The following is a 21,966-nucleotide window of genomic DNA, read 5'->3' on the forward strand; positions in this document are numbered from 1 at the left end:
AGAACTCTCTCTACTGCACATGTGCAAAGATCCCGGCGCTAGTGACCTTTTTCTTGGCCGCTAATTAAATTACTAATAAATCTTGACTCTGAATTTCTCTGTCACGAAAGAGTGGGTGTGGAGGTCAAGAGAAGAGAAGAGGCAAAATGAAGACGGCATCATGGCGGGGTCTGCTGACTCATTCCCCTCCTGGCCCCTCTGCAGGTGGAAAATTAGGAGGAGGGCAATGTTCACAGTGGGTCAGTTGGCAGGATAATTTCAGTGAGTAAGGAGTCAAAAAAAGAATTTAGTTTTTTAAAATATACTCCAGCAAGACTGCATGGAAAGTTTGAGGTCATAAAAAGTCCATCTTTAGGGTAAAAACAACATGATTAGCTTTGTCAAGATCTCCTACAATAATCCCTTAACAGTAACAAAGCAAAACATGGATGTAACCATTTTTTTAAGGGAGGTATTATGCTAATTTCAAGCTTCATATTTCACTCTGTGATAGCGCTGGAGTAGCTTAGCATAATTTACAGTTTAAAAAAACCATTTTTTTTCTCACACTGGTGCTCTGTACAGGCCCTCATACAGCCTCTGCCTGAAACGACTCATTCAGCTCTGTCCCTTTAAGAAACCCCCGCCCCTACAAGGCATCTGCTTTCTTCTGATTGGCCAGCTCTCCGAAGCCTGTGACGTCACAAAGTGCAGCGTGTAGAAAAAACAGTTTAAAATCTGCCATTCACAGCAGCCTGCAGACTGAGCTGTGAAGCCTGGGGATTACTCCAACATACTTTTACCGACAGATTTGAAACTTCACCCACGTTTAGTCTGAACATCCGACAGTGTAACATTTTAAAATGTGAAACAGCATAATACCACCTCTTTAAAGATTTGTTAGGGGGCTTTTTGCTTTTATTGGATTGGATAGTGGGGAGACAGGAAATGTTCGGAGTAGAGAGTGGGGGATGACATGCACCAAATGACCAGCAGAGCGGGAGTCAAACCTGCGATAAGTGCGTCGAGGACTATGGCCTCTATACATGGGGTGTCTGCTCTACCAACTGACCTAACCCAGTGCTCGTCTTGGCTATTTTTTTAAGTATTAAAGGTGTTTTTCATACTGTAAAAAAATAGGAAGAAAATTGCCTCTTGCAAAACTAGAAAAATAAACCCTAATACTTCAGACTTTGCTAGCTGTATGAACAAAATATTTAATAGGGGGGCAATCTGGATGATTGGCCATAAATAGGGCTCTGTCCGTCACTGTCCGTCCATGCAGGTTATTAAATTGAGAACCTTTTTTCCCCTCTCATCTTCTCTCTCCCTCCCACTTCTTTCATGCCTGCCACCTTGGCATCGCTCGTGTCCTGGCTTTGTACCACACTTTCAGCCCTTCCTCCCCTCTCCTCTCCTCTGCCTCCACTTTCCCCTCTTTTCTCTCCGTGAAGCCAACATGGTGATTTATGGCTGAACTTTAAAAACCCCACAAAAGGGGATGCATTTATTTTCCGCCACTTCGCTGACATGTTTTACGGACTCTCGGTCGAGCAGCGGCTCGTGTGAAATTGCGAAAACAATGCTGATAGAAGTCAATTTGTTAGCATGCTCCTGTAATCCGCAGAGATTTAATTTGACAAATGATTGTCTCTGTAAACCAAGAGATAATCCAGGAATTAATGCAAATGAAAAATGATGAGGTTTAGTTCCATTTGAGTTATTGTTTCAGATGAATTATTACTCATGAAACATACTGAACGGGAGCCCAGTCGAGCCAAATTGATTAACGGTCGATGATAGAAATGATAAAAGATGGTGAAAAACAATGACATGCACAGAAAAACAACTCAACTATGACACTTAATATTTATATTGATTTAATGGCTCAAAGCAGACTACATTGTACCAAGATGGCAAAGGGGCTGTTGATGAATACCCCTTAAAACCTCCTCATAAATAAAAGTGGAGTTAAACCAAAAACTGGCAGAAATGTAAAGCCCCTGCAGCCGTCACTGTGCCAAGTTCAAAACAATATTTGTTCCTTCTTTCACATGTTTCTTTGCAAAAACAACCCTGAGCACAAGCAGCAAGCATTCACTCATTCACACACTGACACACACATACAGTCGCCATCTGTCATGCTGTAACCTCCCCGAGCTCGCTTTCCCTCGCCGCCCTGCCAGGACACATGCTCGCTAATGATTCCATAACTTTGTTACCACCTCATTATGGCGGTTAGTAAGCGCTGAAGCAAGATTTACCACTTTGTAATGGACTAGCAGTGCAGACTCATCTGCTTGACAGCTGTATTGATTCACCGCACCGTGACGAACAGACCAGTTGAGACTGCGTGGTAGCACTGCTGACCTCCACCTGCTCTCGAGCTACAGCCGCCATTCGGTCCATCTGCCTCTTCCATCCTACATTTGATTGTGCCGCAGTCTCAGTTATGCCTCCGCATATCCGTGAAATATGTTGTAACCTAAATAAAACAGTTCTGCTGACAATGAAAGGCTGTCGCACACAGCTCCCCGGCTCTCTGTGTTGATCCGGCTCCAGTCTCCCAGTACACTCTGACTGATGTGTTTACACACACTGCTCTGCAGTTTCACACCACCTGGGAAAAAGTACCATAGCAAAGTGACTTGCCAGGGAACAAAAACAAAAGCAAAGCCAGGATTTGAAGGCTGAAACGAGCAGGGAATACGCGCCAAACTGGCTCTGCAGCAGAGCAGTCTCACATGTTACAGCATGAGTGCATGATGCCAAAGTTCCCCAGTGCAGTTCTTTTATAAGGAAAATGTGCATTGTCTTTATACATTTTCAAAAGCTTATTGGAAGACCTGTGAAAGTAGTCTGTAAGGGTTTCAGAGGAGGAAACATTCTCCTATTGCCAAAGGGTTTCCTTTCAATGCAGCCAGAAACAGTTCAGCATATGCAGCTGCTCTCTGTGTTTATTTCAACCTACTGGGAAACCTCTAAAGGGGAAGAATAGAGCCAATATGGAGCTCAGTGGAGCTCAGTGAGGACTGAACTACTCATCTTTGCTGGGGTGAAGCCGTAAGCTACTAGTGATGGAGAAACAATCAGATTAGAGAGAGATAGAGTATGTTAAAGTCGTTAGGGGTTAACTAGCATTCATACTGTCCCGCTGACCTTTTAGTTTGGAGTTGACCAGTTGGTCTTGGGAGCAGATAATCCCAGGAAAAGCCGGTCTTACTGACCGAGCAATTGTCCCCTCCCCCATACACAAACAGTCAATAATGCTGCTGCACATACATTTGTTTGTATAATGGGTTTTGGCTTAATGAGCTGCTTTTTGGGACTTAATGGCTTTGCATATGTGCAATGCAAAGCCAACATTTACTAAGGTCAGTGCAGAGCAGTAGCATCTTAGTGATCACACAGGCACAAAGATGGCAACTATTACAGCATAATTCATATATTTCACATAATGCAAAGAAAGGTGTTTACTAAAGATGACCATCACATGATACGTGACTTTTACCGTGAACCCTTGTACTCTATGTTCTCCTTATGCATAGCACATTAGCCATCCCCTCCTTGTTCTCCCGCTTCCGTTGCCTCCTCACTCACTGGCCCTTGTGCCTGATTTAGCCCGCGCCTTGGGCCTGCAGCAACTGGCGGTGGTATAGAGGGCCATGTAAATGTCACCGTCTCAGAGGCTGTGCTCTGCAGAGCGTGAAATGAAATCTGGCAGAGTTTTAGGGCCATGCCTTTCCTCACATGGACATTCCCCAGTACGTGGGCCTTATATAAAATTCCAGTGCATGCTACGATTACATCTGGACCCCCCCCCGCCTCTTCTTTTATCAATTATTTACGTGTCAGGTCAAACGTGTTGCAGCCACTTACATGTGAGGATAAATATTTTCCCAATAGGATCATTAGTTCAGAAAGAGATTAATATTGCCGTCATGTAAAATTGGATCGCTTTTCTAATCCAAACTAATCCTATGGATCATGCAGCCATATCAAGATTACTGCATGTTGTATGCATGTTTACAAATTACAGGACAAGCACACTTCATATCTAATCATGCAGGAGCATGTCTAAGATGCATATCTCAATCGCAGGATGTTGTGTGTATAAAAGAGAAAAGGCGAGCACCGGCACAGAAGGACGATGAGTAGTTCAACATTTCACTGCAGGAAAAGTTCCCTGTAGGGTTTCCTCCACTGGGAGGACTGGCGGTACGCTTGAGGGGCTCTCTCTCAATTAAAATCAAGAACAGGAAGGGGCTTACGGTCTGTTCTGACTCCGTTTTGGATCCAAAACAAACTGTGCCAAACCTCCCTTCTCAGTGAGTTCTGCCTCAGCCCATCTCTTGTGGGCTCTTCTTGTCAGAGACGGGATCAAAGTAAGCTCGTGTAGCGAGCCTGTACGGCTTGAGGAGGGGGGAAAACTCAGCCGTGGATTGATCAGAATTCCTGCGCTGACATTCAGTCGACTTAGGCCATCCTTCTAACTAATGCTTTCCTGAGCTGACAGAGGGTTGTCAGCGTTAGATGAGCTCAATAAAAACCTCATATTATAGTCTATTGAAAAGTGATGGCATCAATTAAAGGCTGTCATCACAAAATATCTACCCTTTCAAATACCCATTGTTGAAATTACCCCGTCGTGCTTATCGCTTCTATTCATCTCCCAGCCAGGCACTTAAAGCCGGGCACTTCCGGACATTTACAAATAGGCTCCTATACTCCATTTAGAGCTGTACCTTTTACAGCTTATCTTGTGTAACAAGCTCTTAAATAAATCTCCTTGCTTTAAATAAACAGGAGCTGAGCTCTGCGAGGCTTCCCTTGATGTTGGGTCACATGACAGTCTGGACCTCCTGTGGAGACCCAACAACTGTGTATTCTTTGCTGGAGGGGAGGCTGCTTTAAAGTATTTAATTTATTACATTCTGATGAGAGTAAAAAGGGATATTATTAGCATATTTCAAAATACTTCACGATCCCCTAAAACCCTTTAAGAGACATAACAAACAGGCTGAATGTGCTCCGGCTCTGTGGAACCACACTTGCCTATGAGCTCTAAAATGGCTGAATGTAACTGTGAACACACGCTCTCTGGCTGCGTGACACTGCCCGGCCGCTCAGAGAGGAGTCATTGCTGGGGAGATCTTCATGCCCCCTGATTCATCGTCATCCTCCTTCTCCTGTCACAGCCACTGAGAGGCAGCCAGGCCAGGCCAGCTGCTACAGGGCGCTGCAGAGAGCCGTGGCATGGAGCGATGCTGGCAGGTCAAGAGGAGTCCTCTCGCTGCAGCACTAAGCCGATCCTCAGCACACTGACACTGCGAGCAACAAGCTGCTTCACAATCCAGTGGAAAACGCGATGTGAGAAAAGCCTGATGGAGACTGGACTATAAAAGCATTTCTCTGCTATAGCCATTCAATGCACTACATTATTATCTCCTTCGAGAGTATTTTTCATTGTCATTGGTGGAATCTGCCATTCCCAGGTGGGATTAAGAGAGAGTAGTGCTGGATTACTTGCTGCATCATTCCCTGTGACTGACATCAGCCTTTCTGCCCACTGCTTTGTTTCTGAACACCACATCAGAGCTGTATTTAAGCAAATGTTCTGCATACTTCTGCTGTTTCACTTAAAAGGCAATTCATAACGGAAACACTGGGTTTAAATATTGTAGGAAGTAGTGGAACACTCAAATTTAGAAATTTAATTAAAGCTCCTGTGAGGAGTTTTTAGCTGGTTATGAAATGAAATGAATGCAGATGCCTCTGTATGAGCAACAAACACAAACAGGACCATCAGTGACAAGATTGATTATATCTTTATAGTTCTTTTTAATGCCTGACACCGCTGCTGGGGGGTAGGTGTCAGACGAGGCGGTTAACTTTGCACTGCCAAATCAGCCTCTTTTCTATATTTTCCATGGCCAAGATTCACAGCGAGTGACATGTTTGAATGGTAAAAGAAAGGGGGATGAGATTTTTTTGTTGAAAAACACTTTTTACACATGTGCAGGACAAGACCAGCAAAGAGGTAAGAGGTACCACTTTGTCCACAAGGGTCGCCAAAGTCAACACAAACTAAAGTTCCTCACAGCAGCTTTACATTAAAAAAAGTCTTAAATGTGCAGGGTAATTTTTTTTAGGCGTACTTCAGTATTTGGGGAACTTGGGATACTGTTTGTTTTTTTTCATTAGAGCTAAAAAAAAAAAAAGGGCCTACATTTCCCATAATGCAACTCAATAGTGTCTTTCAGTAGATGCAAGCAGCTAGAAGTTTCTAGCACTAAAGGACACTTCATAGCATCCAATCTTTTCAAAGGGGATATTTTAGCTATGCAATCAATTTTCTATTATTCTAACATGTTTCTGAATCACATAAAGTTTGTTTCGTTTTAAAGATTGTGTACATATTTTAATTTAATTATTTTTGAAATTATTTCTGAAATGAACCAGCCGTTTTGCCATTCAAAGGTCATACCTTAGCCACGATTGGCTGACAGAATTTGGAGTGACAGTGCAGTGCAGCCGCTCCCCCACATGTGATATCCCACTGCACTGTCACTCCAAAGTTGTAGAAAACACTGCAGCTCTAGGATCCGTTATGTGGCCTCGTACGAGCCAAAACCACCAGGAGGTAAGTTGGAATGGTAAGTTGGAATCTTGACTTGACCACAAGCGAGTGCAAGAAGGCAGCCTGAGGCGAATGGCGGTGAATGACGATTGGTCGTTTGCAGCCAAAGCAAGGTTCTACGTAGAAACCTGCAGCTGTTCTGAACGGCCCATTTCAGAGGCGACCTTTTTAAAAATGTCATTCTGGAAAAACTGAATTCTGCAGAATATGAAACCAATGAAAATATGAGAATATCCATTCAAAAGATTTGGCCCCTTTAAAGTAATGTTGAGATTTAGTGACACAATCACATCTTATTTGCTTTGAATGTCTCTTTCTCTTACTAAGAATTATTATTCAGTTTCATAAATGCCAAATTAGCTAAAAATGAATCGTAATAAAGGGACTTCTCTTGCATCTGAGTGAAACGGCAAATGAGTGTCAGGGAACGGTGAGAATGTCACAATAATTTGTTTTTACAGGATGTGACATCTGTGCTGTGTGGAGGTTAAACAGGTTGACATGACACTGATTGTGGCCCATTCCTGTTCCACCTATCTTCCCAGACTGGTAATATCATCTCTGATGAAATAATTCATGGAGGTGCCCGAGGAGGAGGACACCATTTAAAATGTTGTGATGATGACAGAAGCTATTTTCCTGTCTAGATAATTGTCTCACTGTAAAAGTCACGAGTGTGTCTCTATTCAATAAAGAGCAATTTATGTTATAGTGTTTTCACCTGCCACTTTATCGTTTATCCAAGACAAATCGAATAGGCATAGCAAATACAAGGTTTCAATGGGCGCTGTGCACTTTGGTGAAGAGCATATGTCACTCAGGATTAGCCACACGCCTAATCTTTACATCCTCCTGCCTAAACACTAAGATCTTGTCAAATTCTCCTCAAAAGAGGCATCACTCCTCTTCCTCATCACTGTCAGTCCAGTCTAGACAAACCAAGTTTTCCTGAAGCTTCAGTCTGCATTCAAATGAGAGTCTCTGGCTTCACTGTGTACACAAGCTAACAGACTGTGGAAGAAAAACATTACCATCATCTCTTCCACCGGCTCTTCAGATCTCAAATCAGGCTATAAATCATGTTTGGATTTGTAGGAGAAAACCCTGTTCAGAAATATTTGATGTTTGTAGCACATAAGCCATTTATGAGGCTGGTTGCGTCTTTTATATTATGATGTTTCATGAAAAAAAGATACTTGAACAAGACGCAGGGCTCTCGTACTCGAGGCAATGAGGGGCTTCAGTTAGCTGCGAGGAGCTGTTCACACACAAAGGAAGAAATTATGATAATATGAAACTCTGAGGCCGAACAAGTGATCCTTTCAGGGGAAATTATTTTAACAGCATGCCTGCTATTTGACTTCTGATGGTTTCTGATGAGGTTGGAAAAAGAAGAGGAGGAACCTCATTGCATTTCATATGAGAGCGTACCTTCAGGTCATTTCAGGTGAACGTTTTAGTCATCCTAGCTGGATGGTAAAGTTTAATCATTTCTTTGACTTCTGATGTTCTGTATTACATCTCTTTCCTAACAAAATTAGCGCGTTGACCCCGGTTTTTCACCAGGAAGACCCACTTATAAATGCCAATTGTTTCTTATGCCATTGCCAGTGGAGTATACTGCTTTCAGTCTCTTTTCTGCTGCGTCACCGTCTGACGCCACAAACATGCCGGAGACAGGGTTAGTAAACAGTGAAGATGTTACGGTGGTTAGGTCTTTATTGTATCTATTACTCATTCAGTCTGTTTATCAAACTCTGCGCCAAATTTGGAACGATGTTCGAGTGCTGATCAGACAGGGACCAGCGGAATTTGTAGCGGAGATGACGAGGAGTCGCAGAAGTTACCGACGGAGCATAGCATCACGCCGGAAGGGGGGCGGAGATTAACGAGTCGACACAGGTTTTGTGTTCCCATCATAGCTGATTGGAGCCGAGGCGATAATTACCCGGGTCTACCGCAGAGTCATTTGACCCGGGTCTGAATGCCGACTGTAGGTTTTTATGGTGGGTTTCTTTGTAAGAGTTAAGACATTAAAGCGCCACATTCAAAGTAACGCAAGTATGTAAGTGAAGACTTCTGGACCTAAAATAACTAAGTACCTTTTTACTGTAGATTTCAGTTGTGGTTAAAAGGAACCTTAATATGCAAATGTACTCTTTCCATTTCATCCTATTGTTAACTACATCCTGCACTTTCTGTCTATGTTCCACGCATTCATTGATATTCATTTACTTATTTCATTCTCTACACTTTGTCTTTTAATGACTTCTACTTCATGATCTTGAAAGAGTAAATAATCGGCTTGCTGCCAGCTGCCAAGCCTCTCCTTCTAGATTTAAATCACATTGCAAAACACGTATTGTTTCTATTTTTCTATCAATTTGAGTTCCACATAATACCAGTATGCTTGTAGGTCTTTGTGTGCACTTGGTTTGGCAGTGAATGAACACAAACTGAGAACTATTGACCATCAAGTTAAGCATTTGCATGTATATTTATGTAGGGTACAATCCATCTCCACGATGGGAAATAATGGCTCTTCTTATTAGATTGTAAGCGATCGGATACTGAAGCATCAGTGTGTTTATAATCCACTGTGAGTTCCTGATTCCACTATTAAACCACAAATCTGCTGCTCACAGACACAATATTGTGGGTATCAGTTGTGCAGGTGACCAAACACACCACTGTAGTTCATTAAAACCACCCAGAGAAAGAGTTATCTCTGGGATGACTTTTCCCCAGGAGTTATTTCTCCATTCAGCCCGTCACCATCGGCGCAGACTATCTGAATATACCAGCATCAATAAGACTGTTTAAAGCCGGCAGTCAGCGAGCAGAGAGTTTGTGTTTAGACGGCAACAATAATGGGATGTGTGCACTATCGCTATGCACACAGAAGTACAGTTACACTAGAAAACTGCTTAGCATTCAGCAGCTGATTCCAGCACAGAGCGGGATATGCATCTGTGCTAAGAGAAAGGAAGAGTGTGTACAGGCAGTCCTCCCCAGCGGCTGGCTCAAGGCCTCCCTGGTGGATTATGTTACCCAACAATGGCTGTGGCCTTTCACAGTCAAAGCATGCTCCAAAAGCTGGAAGGCATACAAACATGCCTCTCTTACGCTTCTCCCTCGTTCTCCCACCAGAATTGACATTGTCCCCTGGCAAATGCAGGTCTACAGTATGTCTTTATATCTACAAATGAGCGCCCTAGTTTCTGGTGAAAGGCAAATAAAAAGGGAGGCTATCACACCAGAGCACTTCAACAGAGCATGCTGTGACACGAATGGCATCACACATTGAACGAGCAGAGTGTCACTGCGTGTTTGCGAGGACAAAAAAAGATGGCTGTCAGCATCTCCTCGCTAATGAAAGATGGACAAGACAGAAGGCTTGAGCTAATGATATGATAAGACATATTGTTCACTGTGGAGTGTTTATGATGTGTGTGGAGAATCAAACGCTATCGACACAGAGAGGAAGCCTGAGGCGCAGACTCAAGTAAGTCCTGCAGGCATGAGCAGGCACGAAGGGAAGCTTTAATGGTAAACAACACTCGCAATATCTGCGACTTAAAAGCTGCTGCACACACAGAAATCCCTCAGCAGATACTGTATGAAGTGACATCATCTGTGCGCGCAATGTACTATGTGTGTCATGGTTCAGTTGCTGCCCAATATCAGGGTAATGGGTTTGACCCCCAAATGAATTATATTTGTCAATTCAGTAAACGGGTCGGCAAGACAGTTTTTTTTTGGAAAGCAGAAAAAAAACAGACAAGTTATTAAAGATAAATCCTCGGGAGCAGCAGAAAGTGATTTTTTTCACAGCCTAAAACTCCTAAAAGGGGCTGATAATCTCAGAGGGGTGGGATTAGTAAATTTAGTCGAGCACAGAGTCTATATTCGTTCAGTGTGGGTTACAATCTGCCCGGGTACAGTGAGGCAGCGGCACGCTCACTCTGCATGGGGTGACAACAGGCTTCATAAAAGAAGTTCGGCTCTCTTTAAAGCTCACAGCTCACAGCACAAAAACATAAGTTTCTCCACTTGCTTCCCTGAGGTAGCACACAGCTTGTTCTCTTGCCTTTATGAAAAAAAGAAATGCACAGGGAGGGAAGCTGAAGGAATTAAATTGGCCCGCTGTCAGCTCCCATACGACCAATCTCAGCGACTAAGGAAGTGCGCAGGCTACGATTACAGGACTGCTGCAGGAGCGCTAGAAGAGTCCCCTCAAGTCAAACTAGCAAGTGTTATTGTTGCAAGAGAGACGCCTCAGAAACAGAAGGTGTCCTGTTCTTGTAAGTGAACCGCTGGAAAGGAACAAGACGTAGTGGGACCGGACAGGGCTCTGCCGAGAAGAACAGTGCAGTGTAATTAAAATTCAACAAAGCAAAAGAACAGAGCCCGGAGCTACAGCACATCTGAGAATATACTGCTACAGCTGACTCATCATTGCTGTCATCCACAAGCATCATTACGACATCATGACTCCTGGCCTTCCCTAATAAAACCTGAGGGGGACAAGCTATGAGTAACAGCTATGTCATCACCGTGCATGGCAAAATCTTCTCTGCCGTCATCATCCCTTATTTTTATTGTAAACCCTCAGGGGGTGTTAGAAAGCAATATTTGTGCCACGGCTTGTCTTTGCCTCCTTCTTCTTCCCTTTGGGCTGCTCAAATCTGATGGTCCTTTTATAATTTCATTTTAATTTCAGGCTTCCACGGCTTCAAAGATAGACCACACAAACAAATCCATTCGGAGTGTCTGTGGCTGACGACACATTTACATCCACAAAGTATTATCTGAATAATTACATGGCAAAGCAAGGAAGAAGTGTGAAAAATACACAGAGATTTTAAAATATTCAACAGCCCTTATCTCCCCTCGAAAGCATTCTTAATATTCCACAGGCAGCTTGTGGAAAGCAAGGAGCTGAGGCTGTGTTTACAGGTATTTTGTAGCAGAGCAAATCTCGCCGTGTTTTAACTAAACTTGTGCACAACACAGGGAGCAGGATAAGCCCTCTGCTAATAACGTGGGAATACAAGGAGGCAATTAGGAAAAAAAATGATTCTTATATAGTCGTCATCCGTGAGGTGGCTGAGATATATGAAAACGATACAGGAGTAAGCTACTACAACTCGTAACGGTAAAGGAAGCTAATGAAGCCGAGCGTAAGGTTGAGAGTTCGGCGCAGAGTCCATCATTATCTGACAGGCAAAGAGGAAAAGGCAGCTAATGATCGCTCCAACACTCCACATCGCCACAGTCGTATGAAGCCACTGCAGTCAGTCATACGAACGAGACGCGGAGGGTCTCTAATGGGGGGGATGGGAAGGGGAGCAGAAGCTTGCAGGGGCCTCGTCTTTAACAAGGAAAGCGTGCACGTGTACAGATTTAAGGAAGTGACAGAGGCAGCAAGGGATGATCAACAGATTGTGGGACCGTGCGCTGCTTCTTTGAGATAAGAGGACGCAAAAATGTCTGCCTTGCAATGCACTTGGAGTAGGCGAGAGAAAGAAGATAAAGAGGAAATCATTAAAACTGCCTCTTATCCTGTTCTACCTCAAATCTGGGGGATCTGTGTGACCTGCAGCTTTCAATCAATATTCCCATTTCTGTATCATTCAAGTGCCTAATTCATTTTGCTAGGTCGCCTTCATACTTGTTTGACCTCTTAGCCTTAATCCCTCCCTATTCTCATTGAATCTACCTCTGATGGAGTCAGAATAACAATTGCTTTCTTTTCCTCACTGGCTCAGTGCCCTTTAACACACACCACAATAATTACAGAGGCTATTATAACAGTATATAATTTCCATCTACACTAAGTGACATTAACGCAGCGTTATTCTGATAGACCAACTGGTTGGGCATTAACATCAAACAAGTGATCCATTCATATCGCAGCTGGAGTTAGTCTAGAGAGTCGTTTAAGGGTGTAATGCTGTTCGTTTATGGCGAACCTACTACTTGTGGCAGTGTTTTAAAGACCTGAATCACATTCTGTCTCTCTGTGCAGACCACATGCAACACAGAGCCAGTTTCCAAGGGTGAACCACAGAGCCTGAAGAGCAGACACAGAGCAGAATGACTAGACTGTAGGTATATAACATGGAGCCCCAGTACCCATCCATGTGGAGCGTCCACAGCCTGCAAGGCTTCAGAAGGCAGATGTGGTCAGATTAACACCTCAAAGCCTTAGACAGACATGGAGTGTTATGATGGCACATGTTCTGCTGCTGGCTGTAACTGCGTCCTGGCCCCACAAGTGGCAGCAGGCTGTTCAGATTTACATTTCCTTGCAGTGTTAAAAAAATAAGCATTGTTAAGGAGTAAAATTCTGCATTTTATCCTCATACTAAAATACCAAAGACGCAATTGCAGACGCGGTTGTTCCGGGAGGACGCACGGACAGGGTGACTGAATATTTCACCTACGGCAAGTGGAAGGAGAGGCTGTCAATGTGCCAAAGAGGAAAATACAGTCGAGCAACTTAACTAAAAAGAAATGTGCATATATTTTCAAGAGTCCGGGTTTAAAAGAAAGTTGTGAAAATGTGCACAATAAATGCCACCATGCACAATCCTGCAACATGACGTTCAGGGCTGCACATTCGTGGAAAAAGTCTCTGGTGAAGCATGTTTTGATAAAGGAGATGCATCTGTTTTAAGTGCAAACAAATCCCTACTGCAGAATGAATGAAACCAGAAAACAATTTGCGCATTTGCACCCCTTACCTTGTCAACACAGTAGACTGTCCGTCCGAGAATCGCCTCGAAAGTAATCCTCTGAATTTAGTTGAAATTGCGTCTCTGGCTGGTGAACATAACAAGTCGGGATTGATCATACAGGACGTCACTTGGATGGTAAGGTCCCACACACTGTAGTATCTTCCTGTATCGCTCCGGCTGTGGGCTGCAGAGGCATCACTGAACGTATGAAACAGCGCTTCACATGAATGGAGGGAGGGAAAGTCCGACATGGAGTCTGCTGTCTGGATTCTCCTCCTTATCAGAGTACGACTAATTTCTGCAAATTATTTTAAATATAGGAAGGAAACTCTAAATGAACCGTATCGTAATATTAAAAAGTAACCTGCTATTTTTATTCCTGTCACTGTTGCGGATAAATTACCACAAAAAAGGAGGAAGATTGAACCTGCTAATGAGGACCCCAGGTAAAATTGATTTACCTGTAATTAGCTCATGTTGCTAGCAAGAGGTTGAGGCTAAATGTTAAAAGCTAACGTTAGCTAAACTCCGACATATTTCATAATTGTACTCAAGACAACAATAGGCTATTATACTGCCATGAGTTACACACCGACTAATATGTTGTTTTCGATGTATCACCCACATGAAAATGTTTTTTAAAAATACGTAACATTACGTTATATAATGTCGTGTACTACTCGCCCACCTTGGCTAGCCTTCTAGCATTTTCCTTGGATTTCAACATGGCCTCATCACCATGACAGCCGAGCTAAATCCATCCGCTGACGAAGAAAGATCTGGAAAAAGCAAGTACGGCAAGTTAAACATCACTCTAGTCTAAAAGGTTTTGTTTTTTGTTTTTAATTTACATTTTTTCTTTACCGCAGTCAAGAATTGTTCTCAATTATTAAAACAGCATGGAAAATAAGAGCTTAAAAATTTAATTGAAAGCCTTTATTGTCCAGACAGTTTTAGGAACTATTTTCCCAAAGTATCAAAAATACAAACTACACAATTATACACAATAATACACTTAAAACGTTCAAATTTCTACTATTAGCCAGACTATTGGTTATGACAACCAACCAGACAACCAACCAGATACATCTGCTGAGGAGGTTTGAGTTGATGCACTTGTGATGTAGTAGTTGTGTTGTATAACTACAATTTTGATACTCAGTCATTCACCCACCCCCACAAAAAAGACGTGTACATCACAGTGTACGCAGGCTTATCACACAGATTCCTCACATCACTCTGTCTCTCTCTTGCAGTGACGCTGATGAAAGACTTGAGGCTTCTCTGCTGGGAGAGAGTAACCACCAGCAAACCAGCCTCTGTTCTGTGCCTGCCTCGCCTCGATCTTATAACATTGGTCGCATACTTCAATGGCATAACCCTGGCAACAGCAGCAGCTATAAGCTACTGGATTGTGTAAGTCTGGACTTTAGACGACTTGTTATACAGTTAGAATGGCTCTAATTTGGACGTGGCACTGCTTTAAGAAACGTCTGCATTGGGACATTATCAAGGGATTTACTGTAGCCTGAAGCCTTTTCATCAAACAGCAATCAACATTTTATTGGTGGCAGTCAGTCAATAAAGGCATTGCCTGAAAGTGTCGGTGAAATCAATATTCCCAGTGGCACAACACACAGCCCAGAGAGAGGAGGAGAGGGAGAGAAAAATAATCAGAGCTATAATGAGTGGCTACACTTGTACTGTATGCAAATCACATTGATTGTTGCCAGTAGGGCATTCTGAATGAACTGGGGAAAAATGGATTTGTACAATTCACGGCTCGACGCAAACTGTGCTAATTTTGACCAAATTGACAAGTTTTCTCCTATTCATGCTCCCCTTTGACTTTGTTTGTCGATGTAATGGTATAATCCCGGCTGATCCCAGCGTGATGACTGATTTTTCCACAGGGAACACTGAAAATGTCACCTAAGGCTGACTGCAGTAAATCTTTGCGAGCCGTTGTTACAGAACAACAAGCGCTGCTATCCATAGGCGTAAAAAAAAAAGGTATGTACAGTGTCTTAAAGGTTCATATTCAACACGCTTTTTTTGTGTGTGGTGTCTTTAAGGCGACTTGTGCTGGTGCAGCGAGTCCCTCAGGAGGAATGTGTGATCTTATTTGCGTCACAGCATCTTGCAAGTACAGTACACACATGATGCATGCCTACACATCAAAGTGGGTTACAGAGATTGGCTCTCACAAAATTTGGCTTGAGGCGTAGAGACAGAAAAATACACAGAAAATAAATCAAATCTTATGATGCCCGAGGCTTGTCAACAACACAACGGAAGAAGATTGCAATTTCACGCATGTTTTGTGGCGCTTAAAAAGGACATGCTATATGTTTCAAGCTGAGTTTTACATTCACACATTTTACATTCAGATTAGACGCGAGTGACTGTGACTGTTTGCATTTTGTTACACCACTGGAGAATCCCGTCTGTGGCTCGATCCAGGCCACGTTTCACCTCTCTCTCTGGCTCTACATGCAACAGCCAGCTATTTATCAATAATTCATACTAAAGGAGGTAGTTCCAACCATATGAAAGATGACACAGAGAGTGCAAAGTAACTGTGGGATTACTTAGTTGACACAATGGCCATTAAATTATTCTTTTTCACTTCATCAGAGCTTAAAACTTCTCATGTCCCCAAAAGAAAAACCCAGATAAGAAGCCATTAAACTGTATTTTTTTGCTTGTTTGTTTAAGTCAAAGTCAGCACTAAGATATTGCAATGTATTTACATATATTGACTCTGTCAGCAGAGTCATTTTGTGGTTTATAATTATGCTGCAAATTTATCTTAATTAATCACATTTATGATGCTGGCAGATGAAGCACGCGCCCTATTAATGTGAATTATTAATAATTCTACATCATTATAAATTCTGCTGAAGCTGCCATGGCTATGACAGCCTTGTAACATTGAAAAGCTTAATGAGTGTGTTTGAAAATGAGAGCAAAACACAAGACTTTTTTGACTTGTGGTGATGAATATTGCATGTTTGGTTAATGATAAAATGAATCTGAATTGCATAACGTCGCGGATTCAAAGAAACTATTTGTGGCAGCAGCAGTAGGATTTATCAGATGTCACCTAGTTTAAGCTGCACCTTTCCATCTTCTCCTCCGCTGTCGCTCACCCTTCCTCCGCCGCATCTCGCAAAACGATTTCAGACTTGCGAGATTAGCAGCTCTCAGCGAGGCGTGGCTGTAAGAAATCAGCTTCACTGGATGGGAGACCGTAAGCACGTTCCCACCCAGCATTTTCGATCGATGCTCATGAAACGGCCCAGAGGGACGTCTGCAAACCCTTTGATGTTCCCTTGAAGACTCTATCTCTTTTTTTCTGACTTGATTTAATTCAGTCCTCTTTGTCTCGAAGCAAATTAATTCCAGCTTGAAAAGTGACATGTAAACATCAGTGTCTTATATCAAGTATGCACATTTTTAATGTTATGACCAGATGGTGTGAGGAGACTTGTCTTAATTTAAAGATGATCAAACATGTTGCATGCTCTAATAGCTTGAATAATGTTACTCGGATCTAATTCAAATCCACTTCAGTAAAACATATATATGCTCAACCACAAAGAGCCAAGCTAATGAGCTTAGTTGTAAATAGGGACTAAGCATATATTATAGTGTTTACATACTAGATTCTTTTTGAGCCATCCAAACACTGAAGTACTAAGAATAGAAATGGCAGTGAAGCTGAATAATTCAGACGCAGGGGGTGGAATACACAACGAGAATGAGGCTTTAAAAAAAGAAACCATAGCAATGCTGATATCACAGCGGCATATTGCATCTGTTTGTGTGACCCGTTCAAGTGTGTGCGTGAATGCGTCTGAGTGTACGGTCATCGCCTGGTCGTATAAGGGCCAAGGGACACTTTACACAAGGATGAACTAATCGTATTACAGTCCTCAGTGGATGGAGTCCATTCAAATGCACTTTAGTGGATTTATAGCTGAATAACTGATGAGTGATGAAGTCTGAGGAATTACTCGAAGAAGTCGTCGCACAGCAGTAAAACACCAATTTATAAATGATGAAAGTGGTTTCAGCTCATCCAGGAGTCTTCAATGTCTGCTTCCATTGCCTTTACATAAACTCTTGTGAAAAGTATGTATTTTCTTCTCTAACTCTCCTTCTTCCTCTATAAAACAGCCAGCACTTACACTTCTTATTTCCCACATCCACGCCCTCCGCCAGTCCTCCTTGGGCCTCGATTTCCATCTGTGGGACTTGTGCTTTTCACACTTCCCTAAACTTGACAAAGAAATTCATAGTGAGGTATTAAATATTGAAGAGCACAAGTGAGAATGTCAGATCGACTTTCTGTCAGTCCAGCGAATGAACAAGATGGAACAAGATTTGTGGATTAAGTCAGAATCCTGAAGGTGCTGTAATGTAAGGAGCTATACATCGCTGCTACATGATGTTCACATGCTCTACAGATTAAGTAAGAAGGAGGCAGCCTCCACCTTACTGGAGCTGGAACCAACAGTATTTTCACTATTGAACGATCTGTCTGTTAGTTTTTCTATTCAAGTAATTCATCGTGAAAAATGTCCAAGGTAATATCTTGGATCATGTAGTCCAGCCAACATGCTAAAAGCCAAAGGAGAAGAAGTGATTGAAAACAGAGAAAAGCAGCACATTCTTATGCAACTTTTTACAATACTTAACAATAAAAAACTTCTGTTAATTTAATGCTCAGTTTGACATTTTGTAACTGCCCTACTCTGCGTTTTTTCCCAGAGTTAGATGAGAAGATTATTACCACTCTCAAAGTTATACGCTAAAGAAAAGGCTACATCAAGGAGCGGTTAGCTTAATTTAACATAAAACTGATAGCAGGGGGAAACAGCTAGTCTGTATCTTTCTAGTTATATGACTAGAACAAAAAATATACAAATGTGTGTTGATTAGTGAGCTTTACATGCGTTACCTTTGAAGAGAGCTGGACCAGCTGTTTTTCCCTGCCTCCAGTGTGTGTGCCAAGCAAAGCTAGCAGGCTACTGGCTATAGTATTAGCTTATATTTAGCCAACAGATATAACAGCTGTAACGATAGTCTCACCTATCTCTCAACATCAAATAAATATTTACCAAAAAGGATTCTTTTAATTTTATTTCAATATACTAAGCTGGCTTCCACTCTTGTTTAACATGCTAAGCCAAGCAAGCAGGCTCCTGGTTGTAAAGCTAGCTTATATTTAGCCTACAGATAAGACAGTGGTAATGATCTTCTGCTTTAACTGTGAACATGAGAATAATATAAATGCCAAAAACTATTCTTTTAATTATCTGTCAATATAAGCTTGCTTCCAGTACAACATTTCTTTTGTTTAGCATGCTAAGCCAAACTAGCATGCTCCTGTTGCAAAGTTAGCTTATATTTAGCTTTTAAATAAGACGGTGGTAATGATCTTCTCATTGAACTCTTAACTCTTATTGAACTTCCTTTTCATTTTCTGTCAATGTCCTAAGCTGGGTTTTAGTAGGCTATAACACTGCTTTTGTTTAGCAGTGAGCAATTAGGCGTAGGTGTTAGTTTATAAGCAAAAGTATTCAGGATGTACGACTGCAGATGAGGTATAACTGCTGCACAAATTGAAGCGCTGACCCTCCAGATGTGGCAAGACTTAATGTGCAGCCTTAACACAGCAAGCCTTACACAATCCAGTAGTCTATTATTACATCTAAGTCTTGAATTTCTGTGAGAGACCTGTCCCTGAAAAAGAGCTGTTTATATTGGCACAGTAGCATTGTGTTGCTACTTTCTGTCACCGTGTTGTCATTCTGTAGCTGCCATGTCCTTTTGGTAGAGACAGGCGGGAGCAATTCCTGCTTGAACTGTTCAGTGACAGGTAGAAGGTGCTGAGAGAACCAAACAGTGACTGCATTATCTCTGCTTCACTGCGTTGCTTTCTCCTCGCTTCTCCTGCTCTTTGCCCTCACTCTCTCTCTCTCTCTCTCTCTTACTCTCTTCTTCTCTGGACCCTTTATTCAGTAAGCCCCGGCTGAAGTGACAGGTGTCATAAGGGCTCCTCTCATATTGACTAAAGACTGTCACCTTGGAAAAGAGTCGGCCCGTGTCACATTCATCATGACATATCTATATACTCCTCAAACCAGAAAAAAAAGCAATTTCACTACAAGTGCTGCCCTTAAAAGTGGCTTTAAATTGGAGGTGAAATGGACTAACTGTTTAGAATTATAATAAGGTATTTAAGTAATTTGGTTACAAAGGGCTGTCAAACTGTTCTAGCTGCCAGCCAGTGTCAATTAATCTAAAAAAATAATGAATAAATTAAGGAAAAACACTTGAAAGCAGTTGTGTAACAGGGTGAAGTGCTTTAATAACAGAAGCTTCAATTCCCCATAATGCACTGCTGTCAGAGGATATGTGTGTTAGACACATTAAGTCATCATTGTCATTGGTATTACGTTCCAAATGCAGCTGCAGTCGTATATGTGTGGATGCTGGGAAATGTAGTAAATAACTGTAGTAGAATTAGACATGGTATGGTATGTAACATTCCATTACAAAATGACACAAATCGATTATATAATATAAAAACACCTGAGAAAGGAAGGTAGTTTGAAGGGGAGAAAAAAAGTCTTTGTCAGAACAAAACCATGAAACCCTTCCCGGGAATCCAGCAATTCCACATTTGAGACAGTCTAACAATGCCGCTAAACCACCGTGTATTCTGCTGCTGGGAGTTTATAGCTGCGACTCGACTGGATTCAGAGATGAAAGAGCGGGGGGACATGAAAGTAAATCATGGAGGATGGAGAGGAAGGAAGCTGGTGGATGAGAGAGACTCGCTGCTGCGGCAGACATGTGCAGTTTAATGTTAGTTTGCTGAAAGAACGCTTTGACGCTGGGACGTCGGGAGGGATCATTACTCTATATCCACCACCAACTGTAGCCATAGTTACAGTATGTGTACCTTAATGCGATACATCCTCTCGTAATAGTATAATTAATCATTTCACAGAGCAGAGGAGCCAAGCTGCTGCAGGGTAGACCTGATATCAGTGTTTCTGCAGCTTCTGTTGTCATGAACTTGTCATGTCTGTGAGGCCGCCATACCGTCTCCTGCATATTAAACATTCAAATTGCCTTCCTTTAACTACGAGTTATTTAATAGAGTAATGCAATACAACATGGTCCCAATACAGGGCGTGAAACTGATTTGTTGCACAGGGAGTCAATAGCTTCTCTTAATTTAAATATTACTACATTTGCAGTGCAGGCTGGGTAATTTGAGGGGATACAGTTTGTGCTTTCGGTGAACGTGATGATGAATGGTGCAGTGGGAATACAGAGTGGTGACGCAGTAAAGGAAAGAGACTCAGGAAGGTGACAGGCCACCAGAGACAGCAAAGAGAGCGTAATTTTTCCTCGGCAGAGAATATCTGAAAATTAGACAGATGCAATTTTCCTGAAAAATATTCCCTAATTGGTGTTTTCATAAAGGTGGAATAGAGTGTTGGCTCGCACAGGTGTCTCTCTCTAATGTTTTGGCTAGTGGCCCAACAAAACAAATCCACTCCCAATCCCTCATCATTGTCTTCTTGTTTTGCTTAGCTACACTTCTTCTCTATTGTCTCTGAATGATTCTCAAAGTCCTGAAGTGGTTATATCCGTATGTAATTTACAAGAATTTTGCAAGTTTCTGAGACATAACTCGACTAAACAATAGACTGTATTAAGGCACACTTGTACTTAGAGTTAAGGGACAAGTGGGTAACATTAAGAGGGATTAATTGGCAGAAATGGAAAATACTCTTCATAGGTTTTCATTGGTGTATAACCATCAGACATTATGAATCATTGTGTTTTCTTTACCTTGGAATGTTGCATCACCATGTTTCTATGGAAACCCAGAAGGGACAAACGAGACACACCGGCTCTGGTGAGGGCCATTAGTGGTTTTTACTAGTTTCACGAGCACAGTAGGGTTTTCTAAAAGCATGGAAGGGGCAGGAGCACCAGTTTGGAACATTATGAGGCCAGTTTTGAGAATGAGTTACAAAAAAATAACGTGTCCTAATTTCAATAACTAACAAAAGTTTAGTTATTGATGCATAAATGTTTGACTCCCCGTCTGCCGATCATTTGCTGCATGTCATCCCCAGCTCTCTCCTCCCAACATTTCCTGTTTCTCTACGGCTATCCTATCAAGTAAAGGCATAAAAATAAGTTGATTGCAATCTGCAACCTTACCCCCATACAACTTGAATCTACATAGTGTACTTTTTAATGCTAAAACCAGCATGTTAACATACTGTATGAACATTGGCAGTAGTAAAAAACAAACATATATTGTTCATCAGCTTCATCTTGTATTGTATTTGAGCATGCTAACATTTGCAAATTGACGCTGAAGACAAAATGCAGCTGAGGCTGAAGGAGCTATCATTTGTTTAATTGTTGGGACATTTCTTACATTTGAGATGATTTATGGAGCTAAAGAGACGTTAGGGGACAACCCAAGTGTTTAGAATACATCCTGACAGGGACATGAATGTACGTACGACAACATTTCATGGAAATTCATCCAACTGCTGTGGA

The sequence above is a fragment of the Semicossyphus pulcher genome, unplaced genomic scaffold (assembly GCF_022749685.1).
Source record: "Semicossyphus pulcher isolate SPU_LCO1_2020_fin unplaced genomic scaffold, fSemPul1.0.p SCAF_18, whole genome shotgun sequence".
In the NCBI taxonomy this organism is placed as follows: domain Eukaryota; kingdom Metazoa; phylum Chordata; class Actinopteri; order Labriformes; family Labridae; genus Semicossyphus; species Semicossyphus pulcher.